At 31.8% G+C, this 26630-nt stretch overlaps 1 long non-coding RNA gene across 1 annotated transcript; it reads left to right on the plus strand.

Annotated features, from left to right (window-relative positions):
* Positions 1-8942: 8942 nt before the first annotated feature.
* On the plus strand, positions 8943-9534 carry LOC131633028 (uncharacterized). The gene is made up of 2 exons (XR_009293212.1): positions 8943-9215; positions 9314-9534. It is a non-coding gene; the product is annotated as an uncharacterized LOC131633028 (long non-coding RNA).
* Positions 9535-26630: the final 17096 nt, after the last annotated feature.

The raw sequence follows: 26630 nt of genomic DNA on the forward strand, positions 1-26630 counted from the left end.
ATTACGCGCGTTTGAATGACGAGAAACGTCGATTCATCTGGTGCGACTGTGCAGAATTTTTTGAGTACCGCTCAAAGAACTCGATAAAACTCCATCTTCGGCTCAAAATCCGAACAGGCATGTGTGACGAAGAATCGAAGCTAACGAAATCTCCGAGAGAATGCCGCCAGAATGGACTTCATACGATAAAAATCGAAGGAGTTATGAATTTTCGAACTTGGCGCGACATACTCGAAAACACACTTTTTACCGAAACAACACGATGATCCTTAAAATTATGGGAATTTTTAGTGCACAATTGGCCTTCGATCCGAACATATGAAATCTTGGTAGTGATGGTACGAAGCTCCAGTTAAATTTTCAAGCGAATCCGACGAGCGGATTAGGAGATATGAATTTTCTGAGGTCCGAAACCCTACATTCAGCACTGTTTTTCACTGTGAAATCTCAAATAATTTGCGAATTTGGCGACCTTCCTCAAAGAATTGGCTTCCGAGACGAACACGAAAGTTGTGGATATCGTTGAAACAGTCGGGACTACGCGGGAACTTAGCTCATATCACCTTCCAAATATGACTTGTGAATTTTCTCGTATTTACACCGTTTAAACCATTTTTCACACCTTATCTTCTTAAACCCATGAAAACTCTTTATTGTTTTCTTCAATTTTTGAATGACGAAATAAACGTCATCGTTAACTTATAGCTCAAATAAAGAGGGCAAATTTTGGGGTGCAACAATCCCATTCCATAAGTGTTCATTATCTTTCATTGGTTATTGTCTTCCCTTAAGCGAGTTCGAATTTAGTGTTCTAAATCATTTACCCATTGCCCCCTCACATTTCCATCCTATGAGTTAGGCATTTGTCAAAGTTTTTCAGCATTGGTATGAATATCAAGGTAGTAAACCAACTGTGACATTATTCTTCCTCATTTTCAAAGTACAAAGTGGTGTCAAATCTACAAATGGTTATGGCATGATTTCTTTGAGGTAGAGTATCAAATACTTTGAGACTTATTCTGATAGTATGAAACATTTTACGGACCACTTCTTCCTGGTAGTTCCTCTTGATAGGGAGACCTATGCAAAAACTTGTTATTTGGATCTCTGTGCCCCTTCTATATGCTATATTTCTTTCGTAAATATTGGAATTAGAGTCATTTTAACTAGAATCGGGATATACCGTTATTGGGAGAAATATTTGTCTGAAGAGGAATTATATTTGAAAGTTTAGTTAGAACCTTCTGCCAGAAACTTGTTTATGTATGCAAAATGGTTTCTTCTGATATGTCCTTCAAGACCCAGATAGAAAGGTGCATCCAAACCCGCTGGCTTGTGGATTCCAAATCCAAAGAGGAACGGAAGAAAATCTTTGGAGGGTGACTTTAGACTTTGTTTCCTTTTTTCTTTTGATCTTCTTCTAATTTATTTTTTGTTTTGTGTAAAGGCAATGAAGAGTGAAAATGTCATACGGAGGTTAAGGAAGTAAATTTGGGTCGTTGTTATTTCGGTTGGAATTCTGAACACGCCCTTAGCTCAGGGGGGTTTTGCTTCAGGAACACCTGTTGGGACCCTTTCTTATTCGACTGTCGGACATGTCATGCAAACTATTTGTCCCCGTGCTAATGATTCAACCCTATTTTCTCCTTATCATGCCTTGGAAGAAGAAACTTTTCCATTTCCTCGCTAAGAAATGGGGGAATGGTTATCCCCCATCCCCGAGTTAGAAGAGGTTCGGGATAATGATACTCTTTGTAAGCGCCTCTGACGGTCTAGATCTAAAAGTGAGAAATCCTCCACACTGATGGATATGAACCCTCTATTGCTAAAGCCTTCAGGTCTGAGCACATGTGGTAAATTTTTTTCTTCAATATCTAATAAGTATTACTCCTACTTCTGAAGACTTTCTAACAAAGCTCGTCAAAAGGAGTTCACCGAGTTGGGTTATCATGCTCTTCGAGCATCATCTATTTTGGCTTTTTGCAATTCTGGCCGAAAAGAAGTTCTCTTACCTAATCGTATTCGTCAAGAGAGGGACAAGCAGAAGAAATGGGTTGGTGACTTTACTATTAGAAATATATGCTTGGTAGAGGTCCATGGTGCTTCCAACTTATTTCTCACCATAGAAACTACTTTGAAACCTTTTGGTATCTTGAATCTCTAGTTAAAATGGTGAATCAATTTGTTCAGGGAGTAGTCGAGAAGAATAAGACTTTGGAAGAGGAAAATCGTGAAGGTAAAGGAAACACGAGAAATGGGGGGTTTGAATTAGGTTTCAAGATTTAAAGCTATTTCTTAACCAAAACTAACAAAGGAAGAACTAGGAATAAAAATAAAGAACAAGATATTTTTATCCTGGTTCACTATTAACGAAGCCTCTTTATTCCACCTGCCAAGGTGATTTTTCCTTATCAACAAGGACTTAATTCACTATAATCAAACTGATTACAAACCACAAAGCTACTCTTCAATGTCTTCTTGAGAAATTCTGACTATACCCTAGTTTCTCAAGGAACACAATCAACTTACAAGTTGAAATACAAAGAGTGTATGTTTATAATATGCTTCTTAAAAGCATATTACTCAAATGAAATACAAAGATAACACAAAAATGTTTTAGTAAGTTAATGAACAAAAGTTCCTTACTGTTACAACTTTTCAAATGAACAAAGTTTCAGCGTATTCAAAATTTTGTCTAGTAGTTCATATGTTCGTGGTTCTTGCAATCTTCCAAGTCTTTATTATATAGGCATCAAAAGATCTGTTGGAGGGTGAAGATGGAATTGCACATTTCTTATCTATAATCTTCATAACAGTTAGCAGTGAGTGGTAGACAATATTGTACTATAGTACACTCCTTATGCCGCAAAACATGCGTAGGGGAGGGAATATCTCATTTGTACCATGTACTATTTGTCTCACATAAAACCTTTGATCTTGTATTCTAATCTCCAGAGGCTTTAGAATATAGATTGGTGAAGCATGTTTAGAAGGATCAAATGCTTAATCAAGTCTTCAGAACCTTGTCTTCTGAATCTTCATAACTTGTTCTCTAGAACCTTGTCTTTAGAACTTGTACTAGAAGTAAGAACTTGAGAGTCTTTAGAAGCTCCCTTAATCAGAGTCAGAAACAATGACTCTCATTCTATCAGAAACATAGCCAAAAAAGTGTTCTAGAACTTGACTTGTATTTGTAAAGCACAATTTGTATCTTCCCATGGTTAGAGTGTGTTGATTTCGGAAACTGATGGCGTCACACGCCATACTATCAGATTCAGAACCTGTAAGCAAAAGCTACACACTAGATAAAAAGCATTATGATACAAAAAATTTCTCTAAGATATCACGTATTGTTATCATTAAAACTAAAGGCCAGATGTAGAACCAAATTTTGTTCTTACAAATCGATCCTTAAAGCTTGCTCGAAAAAAGGAACGAGGAGCAAGAGACGACCTTGGAAGAATCTCTAGAGAATCAAAAGAAAATTGAGGTTGGCCTTAATAATATGCGTGAGGAGGACCTTTCTCTTTGTAAGGAGTTGGCCAAGTCACTGAAAGATGGTTTCTTTGTGGCTCTAGACGCTTTTGAGAATGCGCTTCAGCAAGTAGAATATTTATATCTCATTGATCCCATCTCTCCATACCAGATTCTTCTTAACCAGGTAATTGAAGGTGGGCAGGTTGTCCCTCTGAATGGCTAGCTTCTTTTTTTAAAGTTGGCATGCTCGAGTCCTACATTTATGTAGTCTTGGTGTTTTTATTCTACAATATGCGCGCGCGCGCGCGCGCACACACACACACACACACACACACACACACATATATATATATATATATATATATATATATATATATATATATATATATATTTGTTTGTTTTGACATGTAACTTTTCTTGGTGCTTTTATTGTTATTAAAAGTATGAAACTATTCTTGGAAAAGGCAATTGGGATTCCATGATTTAACTGCAAGCCAATAATTTAGAAATATCCAAGGATTTTCTTTTAGAAAGATTTTTATAATTAAAGGATTATTCATGTAGATTTGATAAAGCCTAGAATCTTTATTCGAGTTGGGGTCGTCATATGCCTGCTAACCCAAAGTTTAAAGATATCTTGTGGATGGGCTTTTCAAATAGAAATTTTCTCATAATTGCATTTTTATCGTCCCTATATGCTTCTTAAATTAATGTTATCCTACAAATCAATCATCTTCAACCGTTTGCTGACAAAATGGTTTCTAAGTTGGCTGCTTGGAAAGGCTCTTTGTTATCTATTGCGGGAAAAGCGATTTTGGTTGAATTTGTTATCCACTCTATGATCACTCACTCTATTGGTGTGTATTCTTGGCCTATCTCTCTTCTAAAGTAAATTGAAAGAGCATGTAGAAACTTCATTTGGAGCGGCAATTCTAATCAAAGGAAAATGGTAACAGTTTCGTGGAAAAAGGTTTATCAACCAAAATCTTTGGGTGGTTTAGGCATTAGATCTCTCACTTGTCTCAATGAGGCCTCCAATTTGAAATTATGCTGGGACTTTCTTAACTCTAAGGAAGATTGGGCAGTAATCCTTCGTCAAAGGGTCCTTAGACCTTGCAGGATAATTACCCATCACATTACCTCAACGATTTAGAATGGGATTAAAGATAATTTTTACTCTGTGATGGCCTTTTCTTGTTGGTCTTTGGGGGATGGTCATAGGATCAGTTTTTGGAAGGACGCTTGGTGAGGTGACTCGTTGATTAATGAGCTCAAGTCTCTAAAGTGTCATCCCTTGGTTATTGATTTAAATTGCAAAGTCTCTGGGTTTTGGGTTGAGAATTGTTGGACTTTCCTGGTTTCTTGGAGGGATCTTTTCCTTTTTCTTGAGATGAGAGCGAAAGATTATGTTCCAACTACCGAATGCCTTGACGAATTATCTTGGAAAATTGCTAGTAATGGAACTCTGTCTTTAAAGCTTGCTTACTAATACAAGCACCATGCCTCTTCTGTCTTTCCGTGGGCGGATTACATTTGGCATATATGTATTCCTCCTTCTTGTTCGTTACTGTCTTGGAGGATGTTTCAAGACAAACTTCCTACTGATGATCAATTACAACTTCGAGGCATTCAAATGGTATTTATGTGCTCCCTTTGTAAATCTGATAAGGAATCCATCGACCATTTATTTTTCCTTTGTCCCTTTGCTGTCAAATTATGGGACTGGTTGGGAAACCTTCTTCAAATCGACATACACAAAGCTGCCAGTTCCTTTTTGAATTCGTGTTCCAAGGCCAATTCTCCGCAAGGTGTCTTTGTGATTCAAGCTTCCTGCATCTTTCTGATCAATGCTATTTGGGCTTCTAGGAATTCCGCTAGGTTCAAGAATCAATTTTCACAATTTGAGTACATTTGTAATAAGATTTTGGCGCAAATTCAGTTAACAACTTCAAAGTCTAAGCTGACATACAAGCATGGCTGGTTTGATTTTACGCTTCCCCAAACGCTCAAAATTCGTATCTGTCTGGTTCAAGCTCATGTGATCAAAGAAATTATTTGGAATCCTCCTCCTTAAAATTGGATTAAGTGTAATATTGACAATGTTTTCTCTTCTAGCTCGGGTTCTGCAAGTTGTGGGGGCATTTTCAGAGCAAATTCAAGTTTGTTTATCCTTGCTTTTGCTGAACCGCTTTCTTGCAACAATTCTTTATTAGCTGAATTTTACGGTGTTCTTCTAGGCATTAAGATAGCTCAAGACAGAGGTTGGAAATTTCTTTGGATGGAATCCGATTCTATTACAGTTGTAAAAGCTTTCTCCTCCCATTGCTTAAGCTTTGTTCCCTGCCAATTTAGAGGTAGATGGTTTTCTTGTATTAAGGTTATCATGGACATGTCCTTTATCATATCGCACACTTTCAGGGAAAGAAATAGTTTTGCCGAATTTTTTGCTAATATAGGTCGCACATCTACTGCCTTCACTTTTTTATTCTTTACCGATTGACATTAGGAACGACTATGTAAAAATAGGCTTGGTTTTCCTATTTTTAGGTTTCGATACTTTTGAGTGGGTTTTGGCCTAATCCCCCACACCATTTTGTGTTTATCAAACTTTTTCTTCTATATATTATCCTTCCTGTAAAGAAAATTAAGGTTATCCTAGGGTCTTTTTTCTATATCTTGATTAGCATTTTGATTTTGAGTTCTGCTATATTTGCCTTTTAGAAAAATTGTAGAAATTTGCAATGTGGATGATTAATTTCCAAAAACCATCCCCAAATGAAATCTAGGTCTCTTCCATTTATTGAGAATCCTTTGGATTCCAATAGCTAGAGAAAATCTAAGCTAGCAACAGGTTGGACGAATAGAAAAGAGAGATCGAGTATTAAAGCAGGAGGAAAGATTCTAGAGATCATAGAAACCCAGGATAAAGACAACACCCCTAAGAGAAGATAAAGACAGTACCACAAAGAAAAGATCCACAATAATTTTGAATTCACTCATAACGGATAAGAAGGTACTCCACACAAGATCACTATCTTGGAGAGGAAAATATTGATTCAAGTCACCACAACACAAGAAAGAGATTGATAGCTTCAATATTTAAAAATGTTATTGTAATCTTGGAGCAATCTTAAATTTATTACCTTTCTCTTCTACCGCTTAAAAAAATATGAATTTGACTATATTTAAGATATATAAATACTGAACTTTTTAAAATAGATCTCATATATTTATTTATTTGTTGTGCTATTTTAATTTACATTTTATGTAAATAAATAGATATTGTGATTTATTTTGCATATGAAAATATTAATTTAAAAAATATATATTCAATTTTATCATTATATTTGATTCATATAAAATTTGTGCTAATTAGACCATTGTTTATACTAACAGCCAAAAGATTGAGATTGTAATAATTCTACCTTATTATATTAATATTTATAATAAATTTATATTCTAAAAATAATTACATGTAAGCAATTTTTTTCATATAATAAATAACTTGGAAAGCGGTGCGTAAACCTCGCGAGTTAGGTGGGTTGGGTATAAAAGATGTTGAGTTGTTGAATAGAGCTTTGTTAAATAAGTGGAATGGAGTATTTTGAAGGACAAAGATTCGATGTGGTCAAAAATTCTAAGAAGTCGGTACGGTAACATCGAAAATAAAGTGTTAGTGGGGGACAAAAGCATGTTGAAGAACAAATACTCGATATGGTGGCGGGATTTGATAATTTCTGGTGGTCTAAATGTCACACCTCGGAATCAGTTTTCTGCGGCTGTTTTATGCAGTGTGAAAAATGGCTCGCGAACAGCATTCTGGCATGCTAACTGGATCGGCAACCAACCCCTCAAATTCGCTTTTCCTGAGATTTACACTAATGTTGTTTGGAGGTTCTGTACAGTCGCAGAAGCGGACGTATGGGAAGGTTCGAACTGGTATTGGAACTTTGAAAGCTTGGTGGAAAACAAAGAGGATATTGAGATACATATCTGGGACAAATTTGTTGTTTTGCTGCAGGACGAAACACTAGAAAGGGCTGTTGATGACGGTTATGTTTGGCAGAGAATAGTGATGATGGAATTTTCTCGGTTCATTCTTACTACTCGTATCTTATCTTGAATATGCCTGATACGTTTTAGTCCAGCTCGATAGTGGCAGCTTTAAATTACATGTGGGAGATAAAAGTCCCTTGGAATATTTCGTTGTTTGGATGATGATATATTCTAAATAGGATGCCAACAAAAGATTAGTTGTCTAAAAGGGGGTGCTTACAGACGGAAGTTGTGTTATTTGCGGTTTGGAGGACGAAACAATTCCTCACTTGTTCGGGAACAGGGAACTGCTCTTTTGCGACTAATGTTTGGTTGAAGGCGTATCATTGAATAGGAGGTGAGTTAGAATTATCAATTTCAGAATTGGAGAGTTTATTTTTCCATTTTGAGAAGGTGAAATGTAAGATGAGAAGGATTGAAGTCGCGGCGATTTGGCTTGCCATGGTGTGGATTATTTGGTTGATGCGTAATGTCGTCATCTTTAAGGGCGTCGATGTTAATTTTGATGATTGTATAACAGAAATTGTTTTTAGGTCGTGAACTTGACTCATATCTTCTTGTAAATTATCAGAAGGTTGTAATTTCTTTTTCTCGAATACTTTACCTCTTCTATGTTTTATAAAGTAGGGGCTTCCCTTGTTGTACTATCGGGGAGAGTATCTCTTATACCTCTTTTAATAGCAAATTGTCTATTGAAAAAACTTGGTTTTTATTATTTTAAATTTTTTAATTACACATAAAATAAATAAATTTGTATTATTTTCGTGACAATCTAGCTAATACAGACATTTTGAAGAAAAAAAAGTTCAAAAATTTGTATTATTTCTTAATATAAATTTATAATACTAAAATATATTATTGAACCGAGTTCATAGATGTCCTTGTCATATTTATAAAATTATAAATCGATTTGTCAGAGTACTTTTATTCAATCTATTTTTTTCTATTAATAAATAACTATAAATAATTTAAATTTAAAAAACACAAGAAAAAGAATCTCTATAAAGTAGTACTTAAAAGGAATAATAATAACAATAATAAATAGGCTTAATTGCAATTTTGATCCCCCTATTTTGTGTTTTTTTGGATTTTAATCCCCCTATTTTAAAAACGAAAATATTGGTCCCTTTTTGAAGTTTTGCGTTGGATTTTAGTCCCCTTCCAAAGTTGAGTCCAATTTTTAATGATGTGGCATATGTGTTGATGACTTGGCATATCCACTTTGACCATTTTTATTTTCACATCATATTAATTAATTTATATTTTAAAAATTGGAATTCAATAATATTAATCATTTGTTATTATTTATTTGAAAAAAGAAATTAATAATATTTATAACTCAAAAATTTTGTTTCATTAATATTAATAATAAATAGTATTAATGTTAATAATATTAAAACTCAAAAAATTTATTCATAAGCTATAAGTTATTAAAATTGGGAAACTTTCTGACTTTCAATCGTTCATCCCTAAAATGTGTTCTTCCAAACCCTAACTGAAGAATATTTTTGTCTTCAATCCTTTTTCTTCATCTTGGCTTGTCTTCAACATTCATTTTCTTCTTTAATCGTTTTAGTCCCATCCTGCATAGATTTCGTCTTCAATCGATTTCATCTCCGTCTTCAATCAGATGAGGAGTATAAGTGGTGTAGGCGGAGAGCCATTCGGCGGCGGGATAAGAGGTAGATTCTTCAAGAGATTCAAATAATGGTGCGATTTTTATCCAAGGTTTTCTTGGAACGATTATGTGTTGATTCTGTTGATATATTTGTAATTGTAGATCTGAGACGATTTTCATTTGAGATTTTCCCGAATCTTCAGTACTACACGATCCTGGATTCTTGAAGAGTATGAGTAAATTCTGATAAGAGTTGTGTGCTTTTGAAATTATAAAATATTTGCAGGAAAATACTGATTTGAGTTCATTCACCTGTGGTTCAAATTAAAACTTCCAATTTGAAAGAATGAGAGAATAACTAGTTATTTTGATGCTTTAAAGAAGCACAAATGGTGTTTTATGTGTTTTGTTCATACCTTTTTACGTTTTCTGAGTTTTGTTTATGCTTGTTTTGATTTTAATTGATTTTGATTTAGTGATTAGAATGAATATAGTTAATTTTTATTCTTGCCTTTCTGGGATTTCACACTTTCACTTCATATTGATTTAGAGTATATTAATATTAATATTCTAGTATAGTAGTAATTACTTTTTGAAATAAAGAGATATTAATATTATATTGAAATAATTTTATTAACATTATTAATATTATTAATGAAATAAACTTTTTTTAGTTATGAAATGAGATAGATTATTAATATTAATGAAATAAATTATTTGAGTTATTATTAGTATTAATGAAATAAAATTTTTAAGTTATTAATATTCATTATTAATATTAATGAAATAAATTTTTTGAGTTAAGAAATGAGATAAAATAATAGAATATTTTAATTATTTTTTGAGTTATTACTAATATTAATGATATTAATGAAATGATTTTTATATTAATATTATTTATCATATTTATTTTCATTTTTTAAATAATAACAAATGATTAATATTATTGAATTTCTATTTAAAAATATAAAAAAAATAATTTTTCATTAATTAATATGATGTGGAAATAAAAATGGTCAAAGTGGATATGCCAAGTCATCAACAGCCATGTCATTAAAAATTGGATTCAACTTGAGAAGGGGACTAAAATCCAACGCAAAACTTTAAAAAGGGACCAATATTTCTGTTTTTAAAATAGGGGGATTAAAATCCAAAAAAACACAATATAGGGGGACCAAAATTGCAATTAAGCCTAATAAATAAAAGGGTTAATAGTCATTTGCCCCCCTGCAATAGTAGCGATATTCGGTTTACCCCCTTTTAAAAAAAAAATTTGTTTTACCCCTGTAATATTTGGGTACCCCCTAAATGTGTAAAAACCTGGGAGTAAAATCAAAAAAATATATTTTACAGGGGGTAATTTTCCTTCTTAGGGGGCAAAAGACTTACAAATTTAATATTATAGGGGGGTAAAACAAAAATTTTTTTTAAAAGGGGGTAAACCGAATATCGCTACTATTGCAGGGGGCAAATGACTATTAACCTTAAATAAAATCAAAGATAAGTGTCACTAACATCATCTTTAACATACTTTTAATAATGCCCATTTTTTAACTGACTGAAATTTTAATAGATATCACCAAACTATTAGCTCCATATAGATTTAGTAAGAGTTTTTTTTTTATATAATTTTAATCAATTAAATAATTTATTTAAATATAATTTATTAGAGTTGTCTTAATTTTTTCGAATATCCTATTAAATTAGTTGTAGTTTGATCATAAAAAAAATAAATGGAGATCATATTCAACCTATTTTATGAGATAGTATTATTTAGCCACAAGTTAATTGTAAAAAATTTGACATCATAGTCTATTTTATTCGTCCTTAAAATTTTTTCGGTAATTATCATAATAAATTTAAAAATCATGACACGTGGGATCCACCACATGATTTTTGTCACCGGAACCAGACAAATGGAGACAATGGGTCCAAGCAGCTTCATTCTATTTCTGAGACTAAAATTTGATGGCTTATTCTATTGATCTTCTATGTGTAGAAATGTAGAATCATCCAGAATTGCCGATGTTGTTTTTGCAAATAACTCAATTATATGTTTACATTAATATAGTATATTGTTATGATTATGGCCTTTTTTGTGGTCAAAATTTATTACAATTAAATTATATATATATATATATATATATATATATATATATATATATATATATATATAAGAATTATAGTTAAAATTTATGGTTAGTAAGATTATCTTGAAATCATTTTTTGTTGGTAAACTACTGAAAGGTCTTCGCACCGAAAATGACATCTTCAAAAGCATTTTCTTGTTCTAGCTAATCACGCAAGTTCTAGTTAATCACGCAATATAGAGATTTTTCATAATTATGATTACAAGTATTAAGGGTTTGTTTAGTAAAAATAGAGGTTGACTGATAAGTTAGCTTATAGCTTATAGTTTATGACTGATGGTTGATGACTGATGACTTATAACTTATAACGGATGATTGAGACTGATAGTTTATAAGTTTATTGAAGCGTTTGGTAAAATTAGCGGTTCAATTAACTTATAAATGTAAAATAACATAAAAGATATTTAATATATAATTATTTAAAATTAAAATAAATTATAAGGGTTAAAAATGAATTTTAATTAAAATAATAAAAATAAAAAAAAAAGAAAAATAATAAACTATAAGACATGCTAAAACACTATTTAAAACAGTGTTTAGAAAATAAGCTATAAGCTACTAAAATAAGCTATAAGCTCGTGATGAAAAGACCGTTACCAAACGGATCTAAATTATCATATGAGCTTATAAAACATAAGACATAAGCAGTAAACTCGGAAACATATCTTACCAAACAAAGCCTAAATACACAAAGCCAGAGCCTAAATACACAAAGCTGTGATTTAGATAATGACTTAAATCTTATTGACAAGATTTTGTCATGATAAGTCATAACCCATTAAATGGGATCCTTAAAAACATGTCTTTTAATTTATTTTTTAAGTCAAAGCATTACTTTTCTTATTATCCAAAAATCAAATAGTATTACCGACTCTTAGATTCAGATTTCTATACGTCTATCTCACTATGTGTACTATTAGCTATTACATGGGAGCTAAGTGTGCAAGCTACATCTAACTATTATATTGTTAGTAATCACATCTTTCAATCTAGATCCAAATTCTTTTGGGAGAAAATGATTCCATTTTAACTTCTCCGCATCTCATATATAGTTTAGGGGTGGACATCGGTCGGTTACGGACGGATTTGGATGAAAATACCTCAATCCGAAGAAACCCATGGATGATAATATTTCATCCACTACCGACCATTTTGTGACATCGGTTTTTGTTTCAACTGTTTGTCGGTTTATCGGATAGGTCGGGTGGGTTTAATCGGTTAAACATCTAATGCAAATATTAAATATGAGCTATAATTTTTAGTTACAACAAGAGAACAAAATCTGAAACTTTTTCTCAAATTTAACCCAGATGAAGAAACTCCAAAGCATAGCTTTTAAAGTACATCAAGAGAAAAAAAAAGTAAGAAACTTTTTAACAAAAACAATATTTTATGAAAGAATAACATATAGATGATGAAGAATGATTGATGAGAAGATTAATTTCACAAGAAAACAAGAATATCAATGGTCTAAGAGGAAGTGAAGAGAAAATATATTATAGATGGTAGACATCACACTTGCAAGAAGTTTATTTAAGTTAGAACTGAGAGAAAGCTGAGAAAGTGAAAAGATGAGAGACATAGTAGTGGTAAGGGTTAAGATAAGTGGGGTTAGGTTGTGTTTTAGACAGATAAAGATGAGTGAAATATTATAAAAAATTTGTTAGAATAAAATTACCCTTTAAGATGAGTAACATAATAATTTATGAAATACTGTAAGTAATTAACATTGTCGGTCGATAATGGATAATGATGGATCAATTTTTAGCATCCGCACTCGACCGTTTATATCCATTATAAACTGAAAAAGTTCACCCGAATAATCCACGGTTTAAATAGACCCATCTGTATAGTTATACTTGCAATCGGTTATGAATTTCGGTCGGTTCGGAGTTTCTTGTCCACCCCGAGTACTCTAGGCCAAGGCTATCTTCAAAATTTGTCTATTCCAACCTTTTTTCTTAGTCTCTTTAATGATCCACTTTTTCTCCTCCTTCCATTCCATGGGTGTTCTCTGAATCTTGAGCCAACGAAGCACATCCTTCCATATATTTTGAGTTACTTGACATTCAAAGAAATGTTGTTCCAAGGATTTACCCTTATCACAAAAGCTACAATTTCCATATGTGACTATGCCAAAACTAGTCAAACGATCCTTCGTTGGTAGCCTATCCTTTAGAGTCATCCATAAAGTGAATTGGGATTTTGGTTTAGCATAATTCGTAATCATGATCTTTCTCCAATTCACTTTTTCTCTATCCCCAAAGAGGTCCTTATACATTTTCCCCGTCTTATATTTTTTATCTTGTATTGCCTCATTCTAATATCTATTGGTTTTCATTTGGTCCCTTATCTTCATGATTTTCTTCAATATCCAAGAACTGTCATCTTTCACTTGCCAATTCATTACATCATCCCCTTTGAAATAATATGAGTCCATCAACCAGACACATAGTTTATCTGCCTTGGCTTGGATATTCCACAACAGTTTAACAATTGTAACCTTGTTCCATATTTGCAAAGCAATCATGTTCAAGCCACCAACACTCTTGGGTACACAAACATTCTCCAAAGCGATTGGAGCTTTTTACCCATTTCCTTCGATGCTCTCTACAAGAAACTCCTATAAACATATTAAATTTTCTTTATTACCTTTTGTGGAAGAGGGAAGACTTGCATCCAATATGATGTGATCGTGAAGAGCACACTCCGAATCAGTTGGCACCGCCCGACCTAACTCAACAACCTTGATGTCCAATGTTCAATCTTTACAACTATTCGATCCACAAGAGGCCTACATTGATGGATAGTCACTTTTCTACTCGATAATGACACACCATGATACTTGAAAGGGATCTCTCCTTCTAAAAATCCTGTAGTTTAAAGAATATCATGCTTCACTTCTCTTTTGGTTCCCCTAAAATACATCTTGTTGCCAAATGAGCTTTCAACCCAATTGCACTCAAGAAATTTTGAAAAACCTGCATCAGAATTTTTACAAACATGTCATCACCTCTAGCAAACAACAAGAGACTATCAGCAAAACTAACATTCACAATTTGCAATTTTTCACATATGTATTTTAATTATTTGGTATAATTTGGTAGGAATCTTGGTAACATAAATTGAATAAAGCTTTTGGAAAAATTGTTTGAATAAATTTGAAGACAATAAGAATGTGTTCGAAATAGGTAATTGAAATGTTTTTATGGAATTTAAAATTTTAAGCAATTTAAATGATTTAATAGAAATTTATTCATTTTTAATTTTTCTATTTAAATATAGTATTAAGATAAATCAATGTTAAAATTTTGGGGTCATTTTTATAAATTTTTAAATTTTATGTATAAATATTAAAACTTAAAAATAAGGATTAATTTGCAAAATTTAAAATTTAAAAGAATCAATTTGAAAAAAAAAATTTATGAGAAACAGCATTACTTTTCACTATCCAAACTATCACAGTAAGTATAATTTGTTTTAACATAAGCTTTTAACTTCTTATGTAAGCTACTTCTACCTATTAGATTGTTTATAATCACATCTTTAAAAGTAGGATCCAACGTCTTTTGAGAAAAATGATCCCATTACGATTTTTCCATATATCATAGATTGTCTCGGCCACAGCTATCTTCAAAAGTTTACTCCGCCTACTCTTGTTCCTTGTTTCCCTAATGATCCTCTTTTTCTCTTCCTTCCAACCCATTGGTGTTCTATAAATCTCGCCCCAATCAAGAACCTCTCTTTAAATGTTTTGTGAGACTTGACATTCAAAGAAAAGGTGTTCCAAAGATTCACTATTATCATAAAAATTAAACTTTCCATCGGTGCTTATACCAAACAGAGTCAAGCGATCTTTTGTTGTCATTCTTTCCTTAAGAGTCATCCACAACATGAATTATGCTTTTGGCCTTGCATAGTTTGTAAACATAATTTTTCTCCACTCCACTTTCTATTTATCTCCCATAAGTGCCTTATACATATCCCTGGTCTTGTACTTTCCATACTTAATTGCATCTTTCCAATAGCTAGTAGTTGCAACTTAGTTTCTTATTTTCATAATTTTCTTCAGATCCAAAAACTACTATCTTTCACTTCCCACTGCATGATACCTTCACCTTTGAAGTAATAGGTGTCCATTCATCAGACCCATAACTTGTTTTCCTGGTCTTAGATATTCCATAATTGTTTCGCAATCGTGGCCTTGTTCCAAATTTGAAGAGCAACCATGTTCAAGCCACCAACATTGTTTGGTTCACACACATTTTCCCAAGCAACATGGGCTTTTTTACTAACTATCTCTGATCTACTCCACAAGAAACTCCTACAAATTGATTCAATTTGTTTAATTATCTTCTGTGGTAGCGGAAAAACTTGCATCCAGTACCCCCTAACCTCAAAAAATACACTTCATATCAGTTGATAGTGCCCTCCATAACTCAGCAATCGCGTTGTCCAATGTTTAATCTTTGCCACCACACGTTCCACAAGCGACTGACACTATTGGACCATCTATTTTCGACTTGCTAAAGGCACACCAAGGTACCTAAACGGTAATTCACCTTTCAAGAAACCAGTAGCAGCACGAATCCTTTGTTTGACAGTAGGCTTGGTCCCTCCAAAATAGACCTTGCATTTAGTCGGGTGAGCATTAAGATCGGTTGCACTAGAGAACTTTTGTAACACCTGCATTAAGATTTTCACAGACAATTCATCACCACGAGAAAATAATATGAGGTCATATGCAAAGCTTATATTAACAATTTGTTGCTTTTCACAATGTGGATGGAAGTTGAAGTTTGCAATGTTGTCCAGGCTCTTCAGGCATCTATGTAAGTACTCCATCACAAGTACAAACAACATCAGAGATATCGGGTCCTTGGCGTATTCCACGCTTCGCTTTTTCCAGCTCCATAACCTGTCAATTAATAAAATAACGATATGAAACTGTAGTGACACAAACCATTATCCATTTGATGAACTTCATCGGGAAATTCATCACACACATAATTGCCTCCAGCACCGCCCATTCTACCGTGTTGTACGCTTTCTGGATATCCATTTGGATGGCACATCTTGGTGAGATGTGCTTCCTATTATCCTTTCAGCAAACTCATGCGCCATCAAATCGTCGTGCGCTCTTCCCATCGTAATCGTCGTTGGATAGAGTGTTAAGACAAACCATTGTCAGATTTTTGGAGTCATTTTAATAAAATTTAAAGTTTTTGGCCAAAATTTAAATTTTAAAATAGGAATTAATTTTCAATTTTTAATATTTAAAGGGACCAATTTGAACATTATTATAGCCCAATTTGCATTTTTTTATGGAAATTTTTGGGGTCAATTTTAAAATTTTGAATAATATAGAAATCAATTTGAAAAATGTAAAATAATAACATTAACCAATTTGATATTTAAAATCAATGGGTATGAGAGAAACTTGAAATTACTTGATTTTAGATGTCATTTCAGAATAATTAAATTTAACTTGCGCAAGATACTTCATAGATTTCTATCATTTTAACAATTATTCATATTTTTTATTCAAATAATGATTTTTGTACAAATCATTTTAAATTTCTTCAAAATATTACATTTTCTCATTAAAATGTCTCATCCAAACAAAGGAGATAATTGGAAATTTTGAAGAAATTTAAAATTTCAAGCAATTTAAATGATTCAATTGAAATTCATTCATTTTTAAATTCTTTTGTTTGGATGAAGTGTCAAAATTATTCATTTTAAACTTTTGGGGCCAAATTAAAATTTTGAAATATAAGAACAAAATTTCAATTTAAAAAAAAAATATAAAGGGACTAATTTGTAAAACTTACAAGTTTTTTTTGAACAATTCAATCTTTGATTAATTAAAAAAACAGCAAATACAAGGTGATCGCTCAAATAGACAACCAACCAAAACTTAAAATTATAAAGGACCAATTTGCACTTTTTTAATAAATTTTATAGATCAAAGTATAAAATTTTAAAAATATGAGGACCAATTTACAAATTTTGAAATAATAACAATATCCAATTTTACATGGAGTATAAGAGGAATTTAAATTCTTTGATTTTGAAATAATAACAATATCCAATTTTACATCATTTTAACAATTCTTCTTATTTTTTATCCAAACAATAAATTTTATCCAATTTATTTTAAATTATCTTAAAACATTACTTTTCATCGTTAAAATATTCATCTAAACATACAATAAAAATGAATGCAAAAAGAAAATTCTTGAACTTTAAAAAATTCATGGATGATGGTTATGACTCGGAAGGCCAATCCCTATTCAAAATCTACCCTTCTCTCAAGTTTTAAATTAGTTGCAATTTTGTAGTCTCAATGTAAAAGTTCCTATATGACATAAGCCTGTTCAAAACTGGTTTTACTATTTAGGGGAATAATTGAATTCGACTATTTCAATTATTATGAAAAAATTGGTGTTGTAAAATCAAAGGTGAATCTTTGTATTTCTAAGGTTTAATATTTATTTTGGTCTCGTATATTAATTTTAGAGTTTATTTTGATTTTTTAATTTAAAAAAAATGTATTTGTCCCTTAACTATTTAAAATATATTATGTTAGTCCTTTGTCTAATCAGCGACGAATTTAGAGATTAATTTTTGAGTTTTTTGTTGTTAATGAGACAAAAAAATGACTAACATGATACATTTTGAAGAGTTAAGAGAATAATATGAATATTTTTTAATTTAAGGGACCTAAATAAACTCTAACATACATTCTAAGCATATCAAGCCAAGTAAGTATACATGTATTGTTGATAATATGGTAAAATAAATGAATTTTTTATATGAAATACTCCCTATGTTTTGAATTAATTAAGGTATCATTCTACATTTTGAACGTACAACAAGGTAAGTACAGAAAAAGCTACTAACCTAAAATACCCTAGGCTCTTGGTTAAAGTCGAATCAATATGGACGACATCAATTTCAAAATAGAGAAAAGAATTTCATCAGTAACCCACAAAAAAAAAATCATAGGATTCGATCAATATAGCTCCTATCCTATAGGCTATGATGGATAAACTACCCATATTATCCTTGAATCGAAAGCCTACTCAAAGCATAACTACCAAGGAAAATCCAACCTAACATTATCAGGATCACATTCAAAATTCTAAAGAAACAATCACAACCACTAACAACAAAAGAATGAAATTTGAAGAAACATCTTGTGGAACTATGTGCCTATAGATACAATTATCTGCAGATGATTTTGATGGCATATGATATTTGTGGTTATGATGATGACAACACCTAATGTCAAGAGGCGTTCGGTGGAATCTATAAGGATCTCTAATCAAACAACCTTTGATGATGGTGTCTATCAAAAATGTTATATTAAGCCTCAACAGGTAGAAAAAGTCAAGTCTCAAATAAAATGATGAATCAAGTAAGGGATCTTGAAGCTTCAAGGTTGTGAAAGAGAGGAAATATGTAAGCTTGTATGATTATGTGTTTAAGTGATTAATTGATTGTAAAAGTATAAGCGTATCTCCTAAGCTACTAAGGAAAATCTCTTACACACACTCAAATGTTTTTAAAGCCTTTATCACTTTATAAAATCACCTAAAAATGTTTCATGCACGTACCTAATTGGGTACTAGATTAGCAAAATCTTTAGAAGTGATTGTTGCACAAGATAATAAATTAATTTAGGGTTAATTGGTTAACTCTTTTAAAACACCTCATAATCGTTTAAATAAGCATATAATCAATTAGTGACAACAGATTTAAAAACCTTACATATTTGGCCTATCTAATCGATTAAACTTATACCTTACAAATAGAGGACTTCTCCTTATTTCAAAATACATCATAATTCATCTTGAATCTATTATTTCTAACCTTATACTCTTTGTCTATTATCTCACTAAAGTTGCCTTAGTGACTTGTGAATGAAAATACTTGTGAGAGTTTGATTGTACTGGTGTTCGTTCTTAAGTTTTCTTTATTAAGAGTGTGATTCTCTTGTTTGATATTAATTTTTTTGTTCTTGATATTATCCTTTAGTAAAATCACCTTGTTTCTTGAGATTATCTTGGTAAAATTTCTATTTGATTTTTGCGATTTGCCTATCAAAATATTTGCTTTGTTCGTGAGCTTACGCGTTAAAATCTCCATTTGATTTGGGGCATCATCTTGTATAAAATATCTCATCTACTGAAAAATGTTTGTGGACATATTCTTAAATGCTCAAGACATTTTATTAGTGGAATTCTCAAGAAGAAATTTACTGGGATAGGAGTAGGCCAAGTTGTTATGCTGAACTTATATAACTCCTGACACAATCTCTATATCCTTATTTGATTATATGTCATTTAATTTCCCGTCTTCTCCAATTCCTTATCGTCTATCTTTCTGCTGCTTTACCTTTGTTTACCGGTTGAACTAACATAAATCAATTAAAAAAAAATTTAAACATTAATCACAATTTATGAACAAACTCAATTTACCCTTTTGTATTTGTATTCACTTGTTCACGACATAAATGCAACATAAAAGTATGTGTTTTGTAATAGTATATTTAATAAGGTGAACACTCTAATACCCTTGAGTTCACTTGGATACCGGTACTTCCATCCAATCAAATAATGTTATTCTTTGTCATATTATCTTTTAAATTATTTTATTTAATAAATTAAAATTTTTAGTTAATTTCCACTAAAGATAATGATACCAAACTACTTAACATGGGTACCTAAAATTTTACCATTTAATAAAAGTAATTTTGTAAAAAAAATAAATTAATATAAAAATTTAATAATAATTATATATTTTTACTTTTATACGAAATAATAATAAGTATTAAAGATTCACAGTCTAAAATCCTAACTTTAATAATAACTCAACCTTACCCGTATTAAGTTTATCAATTGAATTAAAGTTTGCATATAAAATGATATTATATTAAAATAATACAAATATAGAAACAAAATCTTATTATTACGGTGATATATCTATGAAAAAATAACTTAATAATATTTAAACATAAAACATACATATTAATTACACTACATATGATTTTCTTTTTAAAAAGTGTATAAAAAGGAAAATCATGAGAAGTATTGCGACTTCTCTCGCACATTCTATATATGTCCACACAAGAGATACATCCAAATTCCAATCCATTTTTCAGAGTTTTGTTTTCCTTATTTCCAATGTGGATGGAATGGACGTCTCCCATTTATAATTTACCATCTTTATCACAATAATTTAGGCAACTAACCCATCATGTAGAAATACTATTAGAAAGAAACTCCAAATAAAAGAATAATTATTGTAGTTTTGTAAAAAATAATATATATTTTTAAAATAATTATATAGAAATACCCATCATGTAGAAATACCAAGGTTTAACAAAATTGTGATGTGTGCTTTCTCGATCATAGTCGTCTTTTCTCTTTCCGTTAACGCAGCGTTCATAGTCGTCGCTCCCTTCAACGCTTTCTAGCAATCCTGCTGAACTAGTAGGATTTTCATGTTCAAGCGCCACAGACCAAAAATCGTTCACTCCGGTGAACTTTTCAATCTTGTACTTTGTTGAAGGCATCTTCTCCATGTTCACCGCATCAATTTGTTGTGAATTCAATGCCAAAAACAAAGTATAAAACAAGGGAAGAATAAAGGACAAGGAAGAAGAAGAACACAAGAATTGGTTATAACTGCTATTCTTTTACTTTCTCTTAGAAAACAAGATTACAAGTTTACAAGAATAACAAATAACCTCTCTCACACCCTAAATTAGGATTTGCTGTATGCAATGCTGAGAGACTAGTATGCTATTTATAATAAAACCTAACATATTAACTAATGAGCTTTTTCCACAAGGTCCATTACACAAGCTAACTTAATAAACAAGCTAACTTAACAAATTAGGGTTTAAACACCAAAACCTAATTTAACATGCTAATAACCGTAGCATCTTCGACACTAGCATGTGAACAACCTTCGACTTCATGCTTAATATTGTAGAACCAAGAAGCTACCCTTCGACCATACTAGAGTTCGATCTAATATCTCACACGGACCATATTAGTCCTTTTATTAATATTTTTTCAAATCGGTTTTTTCCTAGATTTAAATCGTGATTGGACTGTCACGTTGCATTTTATTTATTTTTCATTTATAAATACTAAATTGATTTTTTTAATTTCATTTTTAAACAATTATGAATTAATAATATAAAGAAGCCAAAATTGTTTCTTATAAGGAGTTGAACTCAGACCCTTTAAACCACATCTCACATGACAATTAATTTACTACAATAGAAATTGATTTGTCTATTTGTAAATGATAGTCACTTTACTAACAATAGAAATTGATTTGTCTAGTTGTTATTGATAGTCACTTTACTAACGGTGGAAATTGATTTGTCTAGTTATAAATGATAATCACTTTATTAACAATAGAAATTGATTTGTCTAATTGTAAATGATAGTCACTTTACTAACAATAGAAATTGATTTGTTTAGTTGTGAATGATAATTACTTTATTAACAATAGAAATTGATTTGTCTAGTTGTAAATGATAGTCACTTTACTAACAGTAGAAAATGATTTGCCTAGTTGTAAATGAGAGTCACTTTATTAAAAATAGAAATTGATTTGTCTAGTTGTGAATAATAGTCACTTTACTAACAATAGAAATTGATTTTTCTAGTTGTAAATGATAGTCACTTTATTAACAATAGAAATTAATTAGTCTAGTTATAAAGTGAATATCATTTAACCTGAAGGGACTTGGGTTTAAGACCTCATAGGTAAGCATTTATGTACAATTTTTTTTAATAATAGTAGAAATCATGAGAATTACTTGTCATGAATATACATTGGCCTAGTGGTAAAGACACATAAATGTCTTTTAAAGATCCTGGGTTGATTTCTTATAAGAAACAGTTTTGGCTTTTTTGATATTATTATTTCATAATTATTTAAAAATGAAATTAAAAATAAAAATTAATTTATTATTGAAAAATAAAATCCAACGTGACAGTCCAGTCACAGTTTAAAAGTATGAAAAAACCAATTTAAAAGTAGGAAAAAATTGATTTAAGAAAAATATTAGCAGAAGGACTAATATGATCAGGTTAAATTTTCTAATGGATTAAGTTGGGTCTATTTTTTTGTGAGTGACTAATTTTACTTGTGTAATGTTTGTGAAGAACCAAAATGGGTCTTCACTCTATTTTTAAAAAGGAATCAATTAAGATCTTTGGTAACTATGACTTTAACTTTGGCAATTAAAATCTCTCAGCTTCATCCTTCATAAATGCTCTCATCTCTCTCATCGAATAAGAAAATTCTCCTCCGTCCACCAGTATTTCTCTCTCAAAAATTCAAAATTTATGATTTATCATGTAGCTATGTTTGGTGGTGCAATGAGATCTCTCCTATGCACCACCATTTTATCCATGGGTAGGGGTGGAAATAGGCCAGGCCGATAACAGGGGCCTACAGGCTAGCCTATATAGGCTCAGGCCAGGCCACACATTATTTTTAAATAGAAAAGGCTCAGGCTTTTTTATAAGCCTATTTAGTTAAAAAGGCTAGGCCTCAAGCCATAAAAGAAGCCTTTTAAGTCTACCAGGCCGGCCTATTTAAATAAATATGAATACTTTTTTTATCATCATTATGTTATGTTTTATACTTTGAATTAAAATATATAAATAAAATTTGGTTATCTTGAACAATTTGTAAAAATAAGATAAAAACATCTGATGAACATTGTTTTCATAACTTCTCTTAAACAAATAGTCTTCTAGAACTTATGCTAAGAGGTAAGTTAAAATAAGTCAATGCAAACAAATTTTTAGTCTCTTGATCTTTTAGTTAGTTAATCTATTTAAACATTATTTTAATTGTTTATATACATATGTCTAAAACAAATAGGCTTTTATATAGGCTAACAAGCTAACCAGGCCTTCGAAAAGGTCAGGCTCAGGTCTAAAAAATAAGCCTACGACAGGCCATAGGCCAGGCTTAGGCTTGAGTTTTTTTGACTGGCCAGTCTTAGGCTTGGCAAAGCCTAGTTCGGCCCAGCCTATTTCCACCCCTATCCATGGGGTTGTTCTTCCTTCACTCCGTCTCTAGAGTTTCTCCGACGTTTTTCGACAACACATTATTCATAGGTTGATGCTAGCTCCAGGTTGATTTCTTCAGATTCTGAGTTGTGATGATTTTTTTCATTTCATCTGTTTGCTTTTTCTGGTTGAACCCTAATCGGAATTTGGTTTGTGGGTGGAGGAAGAGTTCATTGGTAGTGGTTGTGTGATGCAACTGAGAGATGGTTATCTCCTTTTCTGGCAAGTCTCCTAAACTTGCAGTCCGACGTTGGTTTTTGCTACAACTAAGCCCCATCTTTTCTTATGCGTGCGTGTTGACTTGTCTGATTCTTGAATCTCTGTTTGGTTCCATATTTGTTGAGATTTGTAGGTCTTAAGATGTTGTTTGTTTCTAATGCATTAAAGAATTTTGGGTTATTCGGGTTGGCGGTGGTTTGTGTACTCTTGCTTTGGTTAGAGTTTACTACCTCCGCGGTCTTAAAATCTACTTTAAGCGATTGTGATATTTCAGACTGTTTGGCTAGAAATGGTCGTGCTTACTTACCGCAGTTTGTATGTAAGTTGTTGGTTAATGGATTTGTTATCGTGTTGGCGGTAGTGTTCATTCACTATTCTCATAATCCGCCTTTAGTGATTGTCAATTCATATTTGATATTTTTTTTTCAATTTGGTTTCACGTCGTAAGTGGTTCGCTAGATTGTACACGTGATGTATGGATGTCTGTCTCTAATTCAGATTGCTTTAATATTTTGTTTTATTGGGTCAGACTCTATGTACCCCAATCTCTTGTACTGTTGTTTTTAATTTTAATGGATCTCGAATATATAAAAAAAACTTGGGTACCAATATATTTAGTGCGAATTATTTTAAAATTTTAACTTATTTTAAAATTTTAAAAAAATATATTAAATTATAGTATTTGATTGATTGAGGATATTAATACCCAACTAAATTTAAAAGTATCAGATTGTAATCTATCAATTAATAGAGTATAATGTTATGAATAAGACAATGTTACTATGGTGAATTAGAGATAATCCAAAATGAGGATTAGGTTTTGACAGATAATTTTTCTCATATTATGATAGAGCAGTCTATGCTCTTAAATAGAATACAATGAATTTAAAAAAGGAAATTCCTCTTGTCAAAAAAAAAAGAAAAGGAAATTCCTAATAAAATACTCATCATTGCCCTCGGTCAATTATATAATTAAGGGCCAATAATTTCCATAAATACATATATATTATTCAGCTAATCAAATCCTATTTATGGGATTTTAATCATATTTAAATATAAAATATACAGCTAATTAACACATGTACAACTAGTTTTGACACTTCCCCTCAAGTTAAAGAGTGGATGTTACCCATTCCCAACTTGCCGATAATAGATTGAAATGTAGAACCACTTAATCCTTTTGTAAGAATATTTTCCGGCTGATTTTGAGTTGATACAAATAGTATACATATTGTCCCACCATCCAATTTTTCCTTGATGAAACATTGGTCTACTTTGACATGCTTCCTTCTATCATGTTGCACTGAATTATGTGCAATGGTTATTGTTGACTTGTTGTCACGATATAGTTTCATGGGTCCATTCCATTCAATCTTTAGGTCATGTAGAATTATTTTATGCCATAGGAGTTCACAAATACCTAAAGCCATAGCCATAAATTCTACTTCTGCACTTGACCTCGCAACAACATTTGTTTTTTACTCCTAAAAAAGTACAATATCCGGTTGTGGATCTTATGTCATCTACTGATCCAACATAGTCATCATCCGTATAAGCTTCCAAAGTAATTCCTTGACCCTTTGTAAATAGAATTCCTTTTCCAGGAGTGCCCTTCAAGTATTGCAAAATTTGGTAAACATCTCTAAGATGTTTTTCTTTGGGAATACGCATGAATTGACTCACCACTCCCACTGCATAAGCTATATCTGGCCTAGTTTGAGATAAATATATTAACTTTCCAACCAAATTTTGATAGTATTATCTTTCCATAATTGTTTCTTCAACAAATTCACTAACTCTATGATTTTGTTCAATTAGAGTTTTTGCTGGTTTGCATCCCAATTTATCAATTTTAGATAATAAATCAGACACATATTTTTGTTGAGAGATGAAAATACCATGACGAGAGTGTGCCAATTTAAGGCCAAAAAAATATTTTTAATCTACCCAACTCTTTTACTTCAAACTCTTTTAGCAAATACACTTTTAGGCTATCCATTTCTGCTTGATGATTTCCTGTTACAATTATATCATCCACATAAATAATTAGTGCAGTATCTCCACTTAAGTATAAATGCTTAGTAAGAAAAGTGTGATCTCCCTAAATTTGTTTATATCCTATATCTTTCATCACAGTGGTAAATCTGCCAAACCAGACCCTATGGGACTGTTTCAACCCATAAAGGGTCTTCATTAGCTTATAAACTTTGCCTTTCTCAAAGTTAAAACCAGGTGGGACCTCCATGTAAATTTCTTCTTCAAGGGTGCCATGTAGGAAAGCAGTCTTGACATCGAATTTCTGCAAATTCCATCCATAGTTAGATGCTAGAGATTACAAAATTCTGACAGTGCTCATTTTTGTGGCGGGAGAGAAAGTCTCATGATAGTCAATCCCATATGTTTGTGTATACCCCTTAGCTAGTAGTCTTACTTTATACCTTTCTAGTGTTCCATTGGACTTGTATTTAAGGGTGAATACCCATTTACAGCAACAAGTTTTTGTCATTAGGAAGCTCTACTAACTTCCAAGTTCCATTTTTCGCTAGTGCACCCATTTCGACTTTCATAGCTTGTCTTCACTCTTTGCTATCTAGTGCTTCAGTAACAATTTTTGGGAAAGTGGTAGTGTTTAAATGAGCAAGAAAACTTCTATAATTGTTGGATAAATTATCATAGGATATAAAGTGAGACAATGGATACCTTGTCCTTTTTGTGCATGCTCTAACATCCTTCCTTATTACAATTGGAAGATCTCTAGCATCCATGGATATATTCTACTCCTCTAAAACAATCTCATCAACTTCAGTTTCAAGGGGCACAATTTGCTCCTCTAAAACAATCTCATCAATTAAGTTTCAGGAATTGGGTCAAATTCTGGGACTTGCACAGGTTGGATAATAGGTGATGCCCTTATTGTGTAAACTTGTAATGGAAGAGTAGCATTAGGAGTCTGTAATGAAGTGGTTATTGGACTTGACTCATGAGGGCATAAAAGAA

Source organism: Vicia villosa, unplaced genomic scaffold (assembly GCF_029867415.1).
Source record: "Vicia villosa cultivar HV-30 ecotype Madison, WI unplaced genomic scaffold, Vvil1.0 ctg.001063F_1_1, whole genome shotgun sequence".
NCBI classification, from domain to species: domain Eukaryota; kingdom Viridiplantae; phylum Streptophyta; class Magnoliopsida; order Fabales; family Fabaceae; genus Vicia; species Vicia villosa.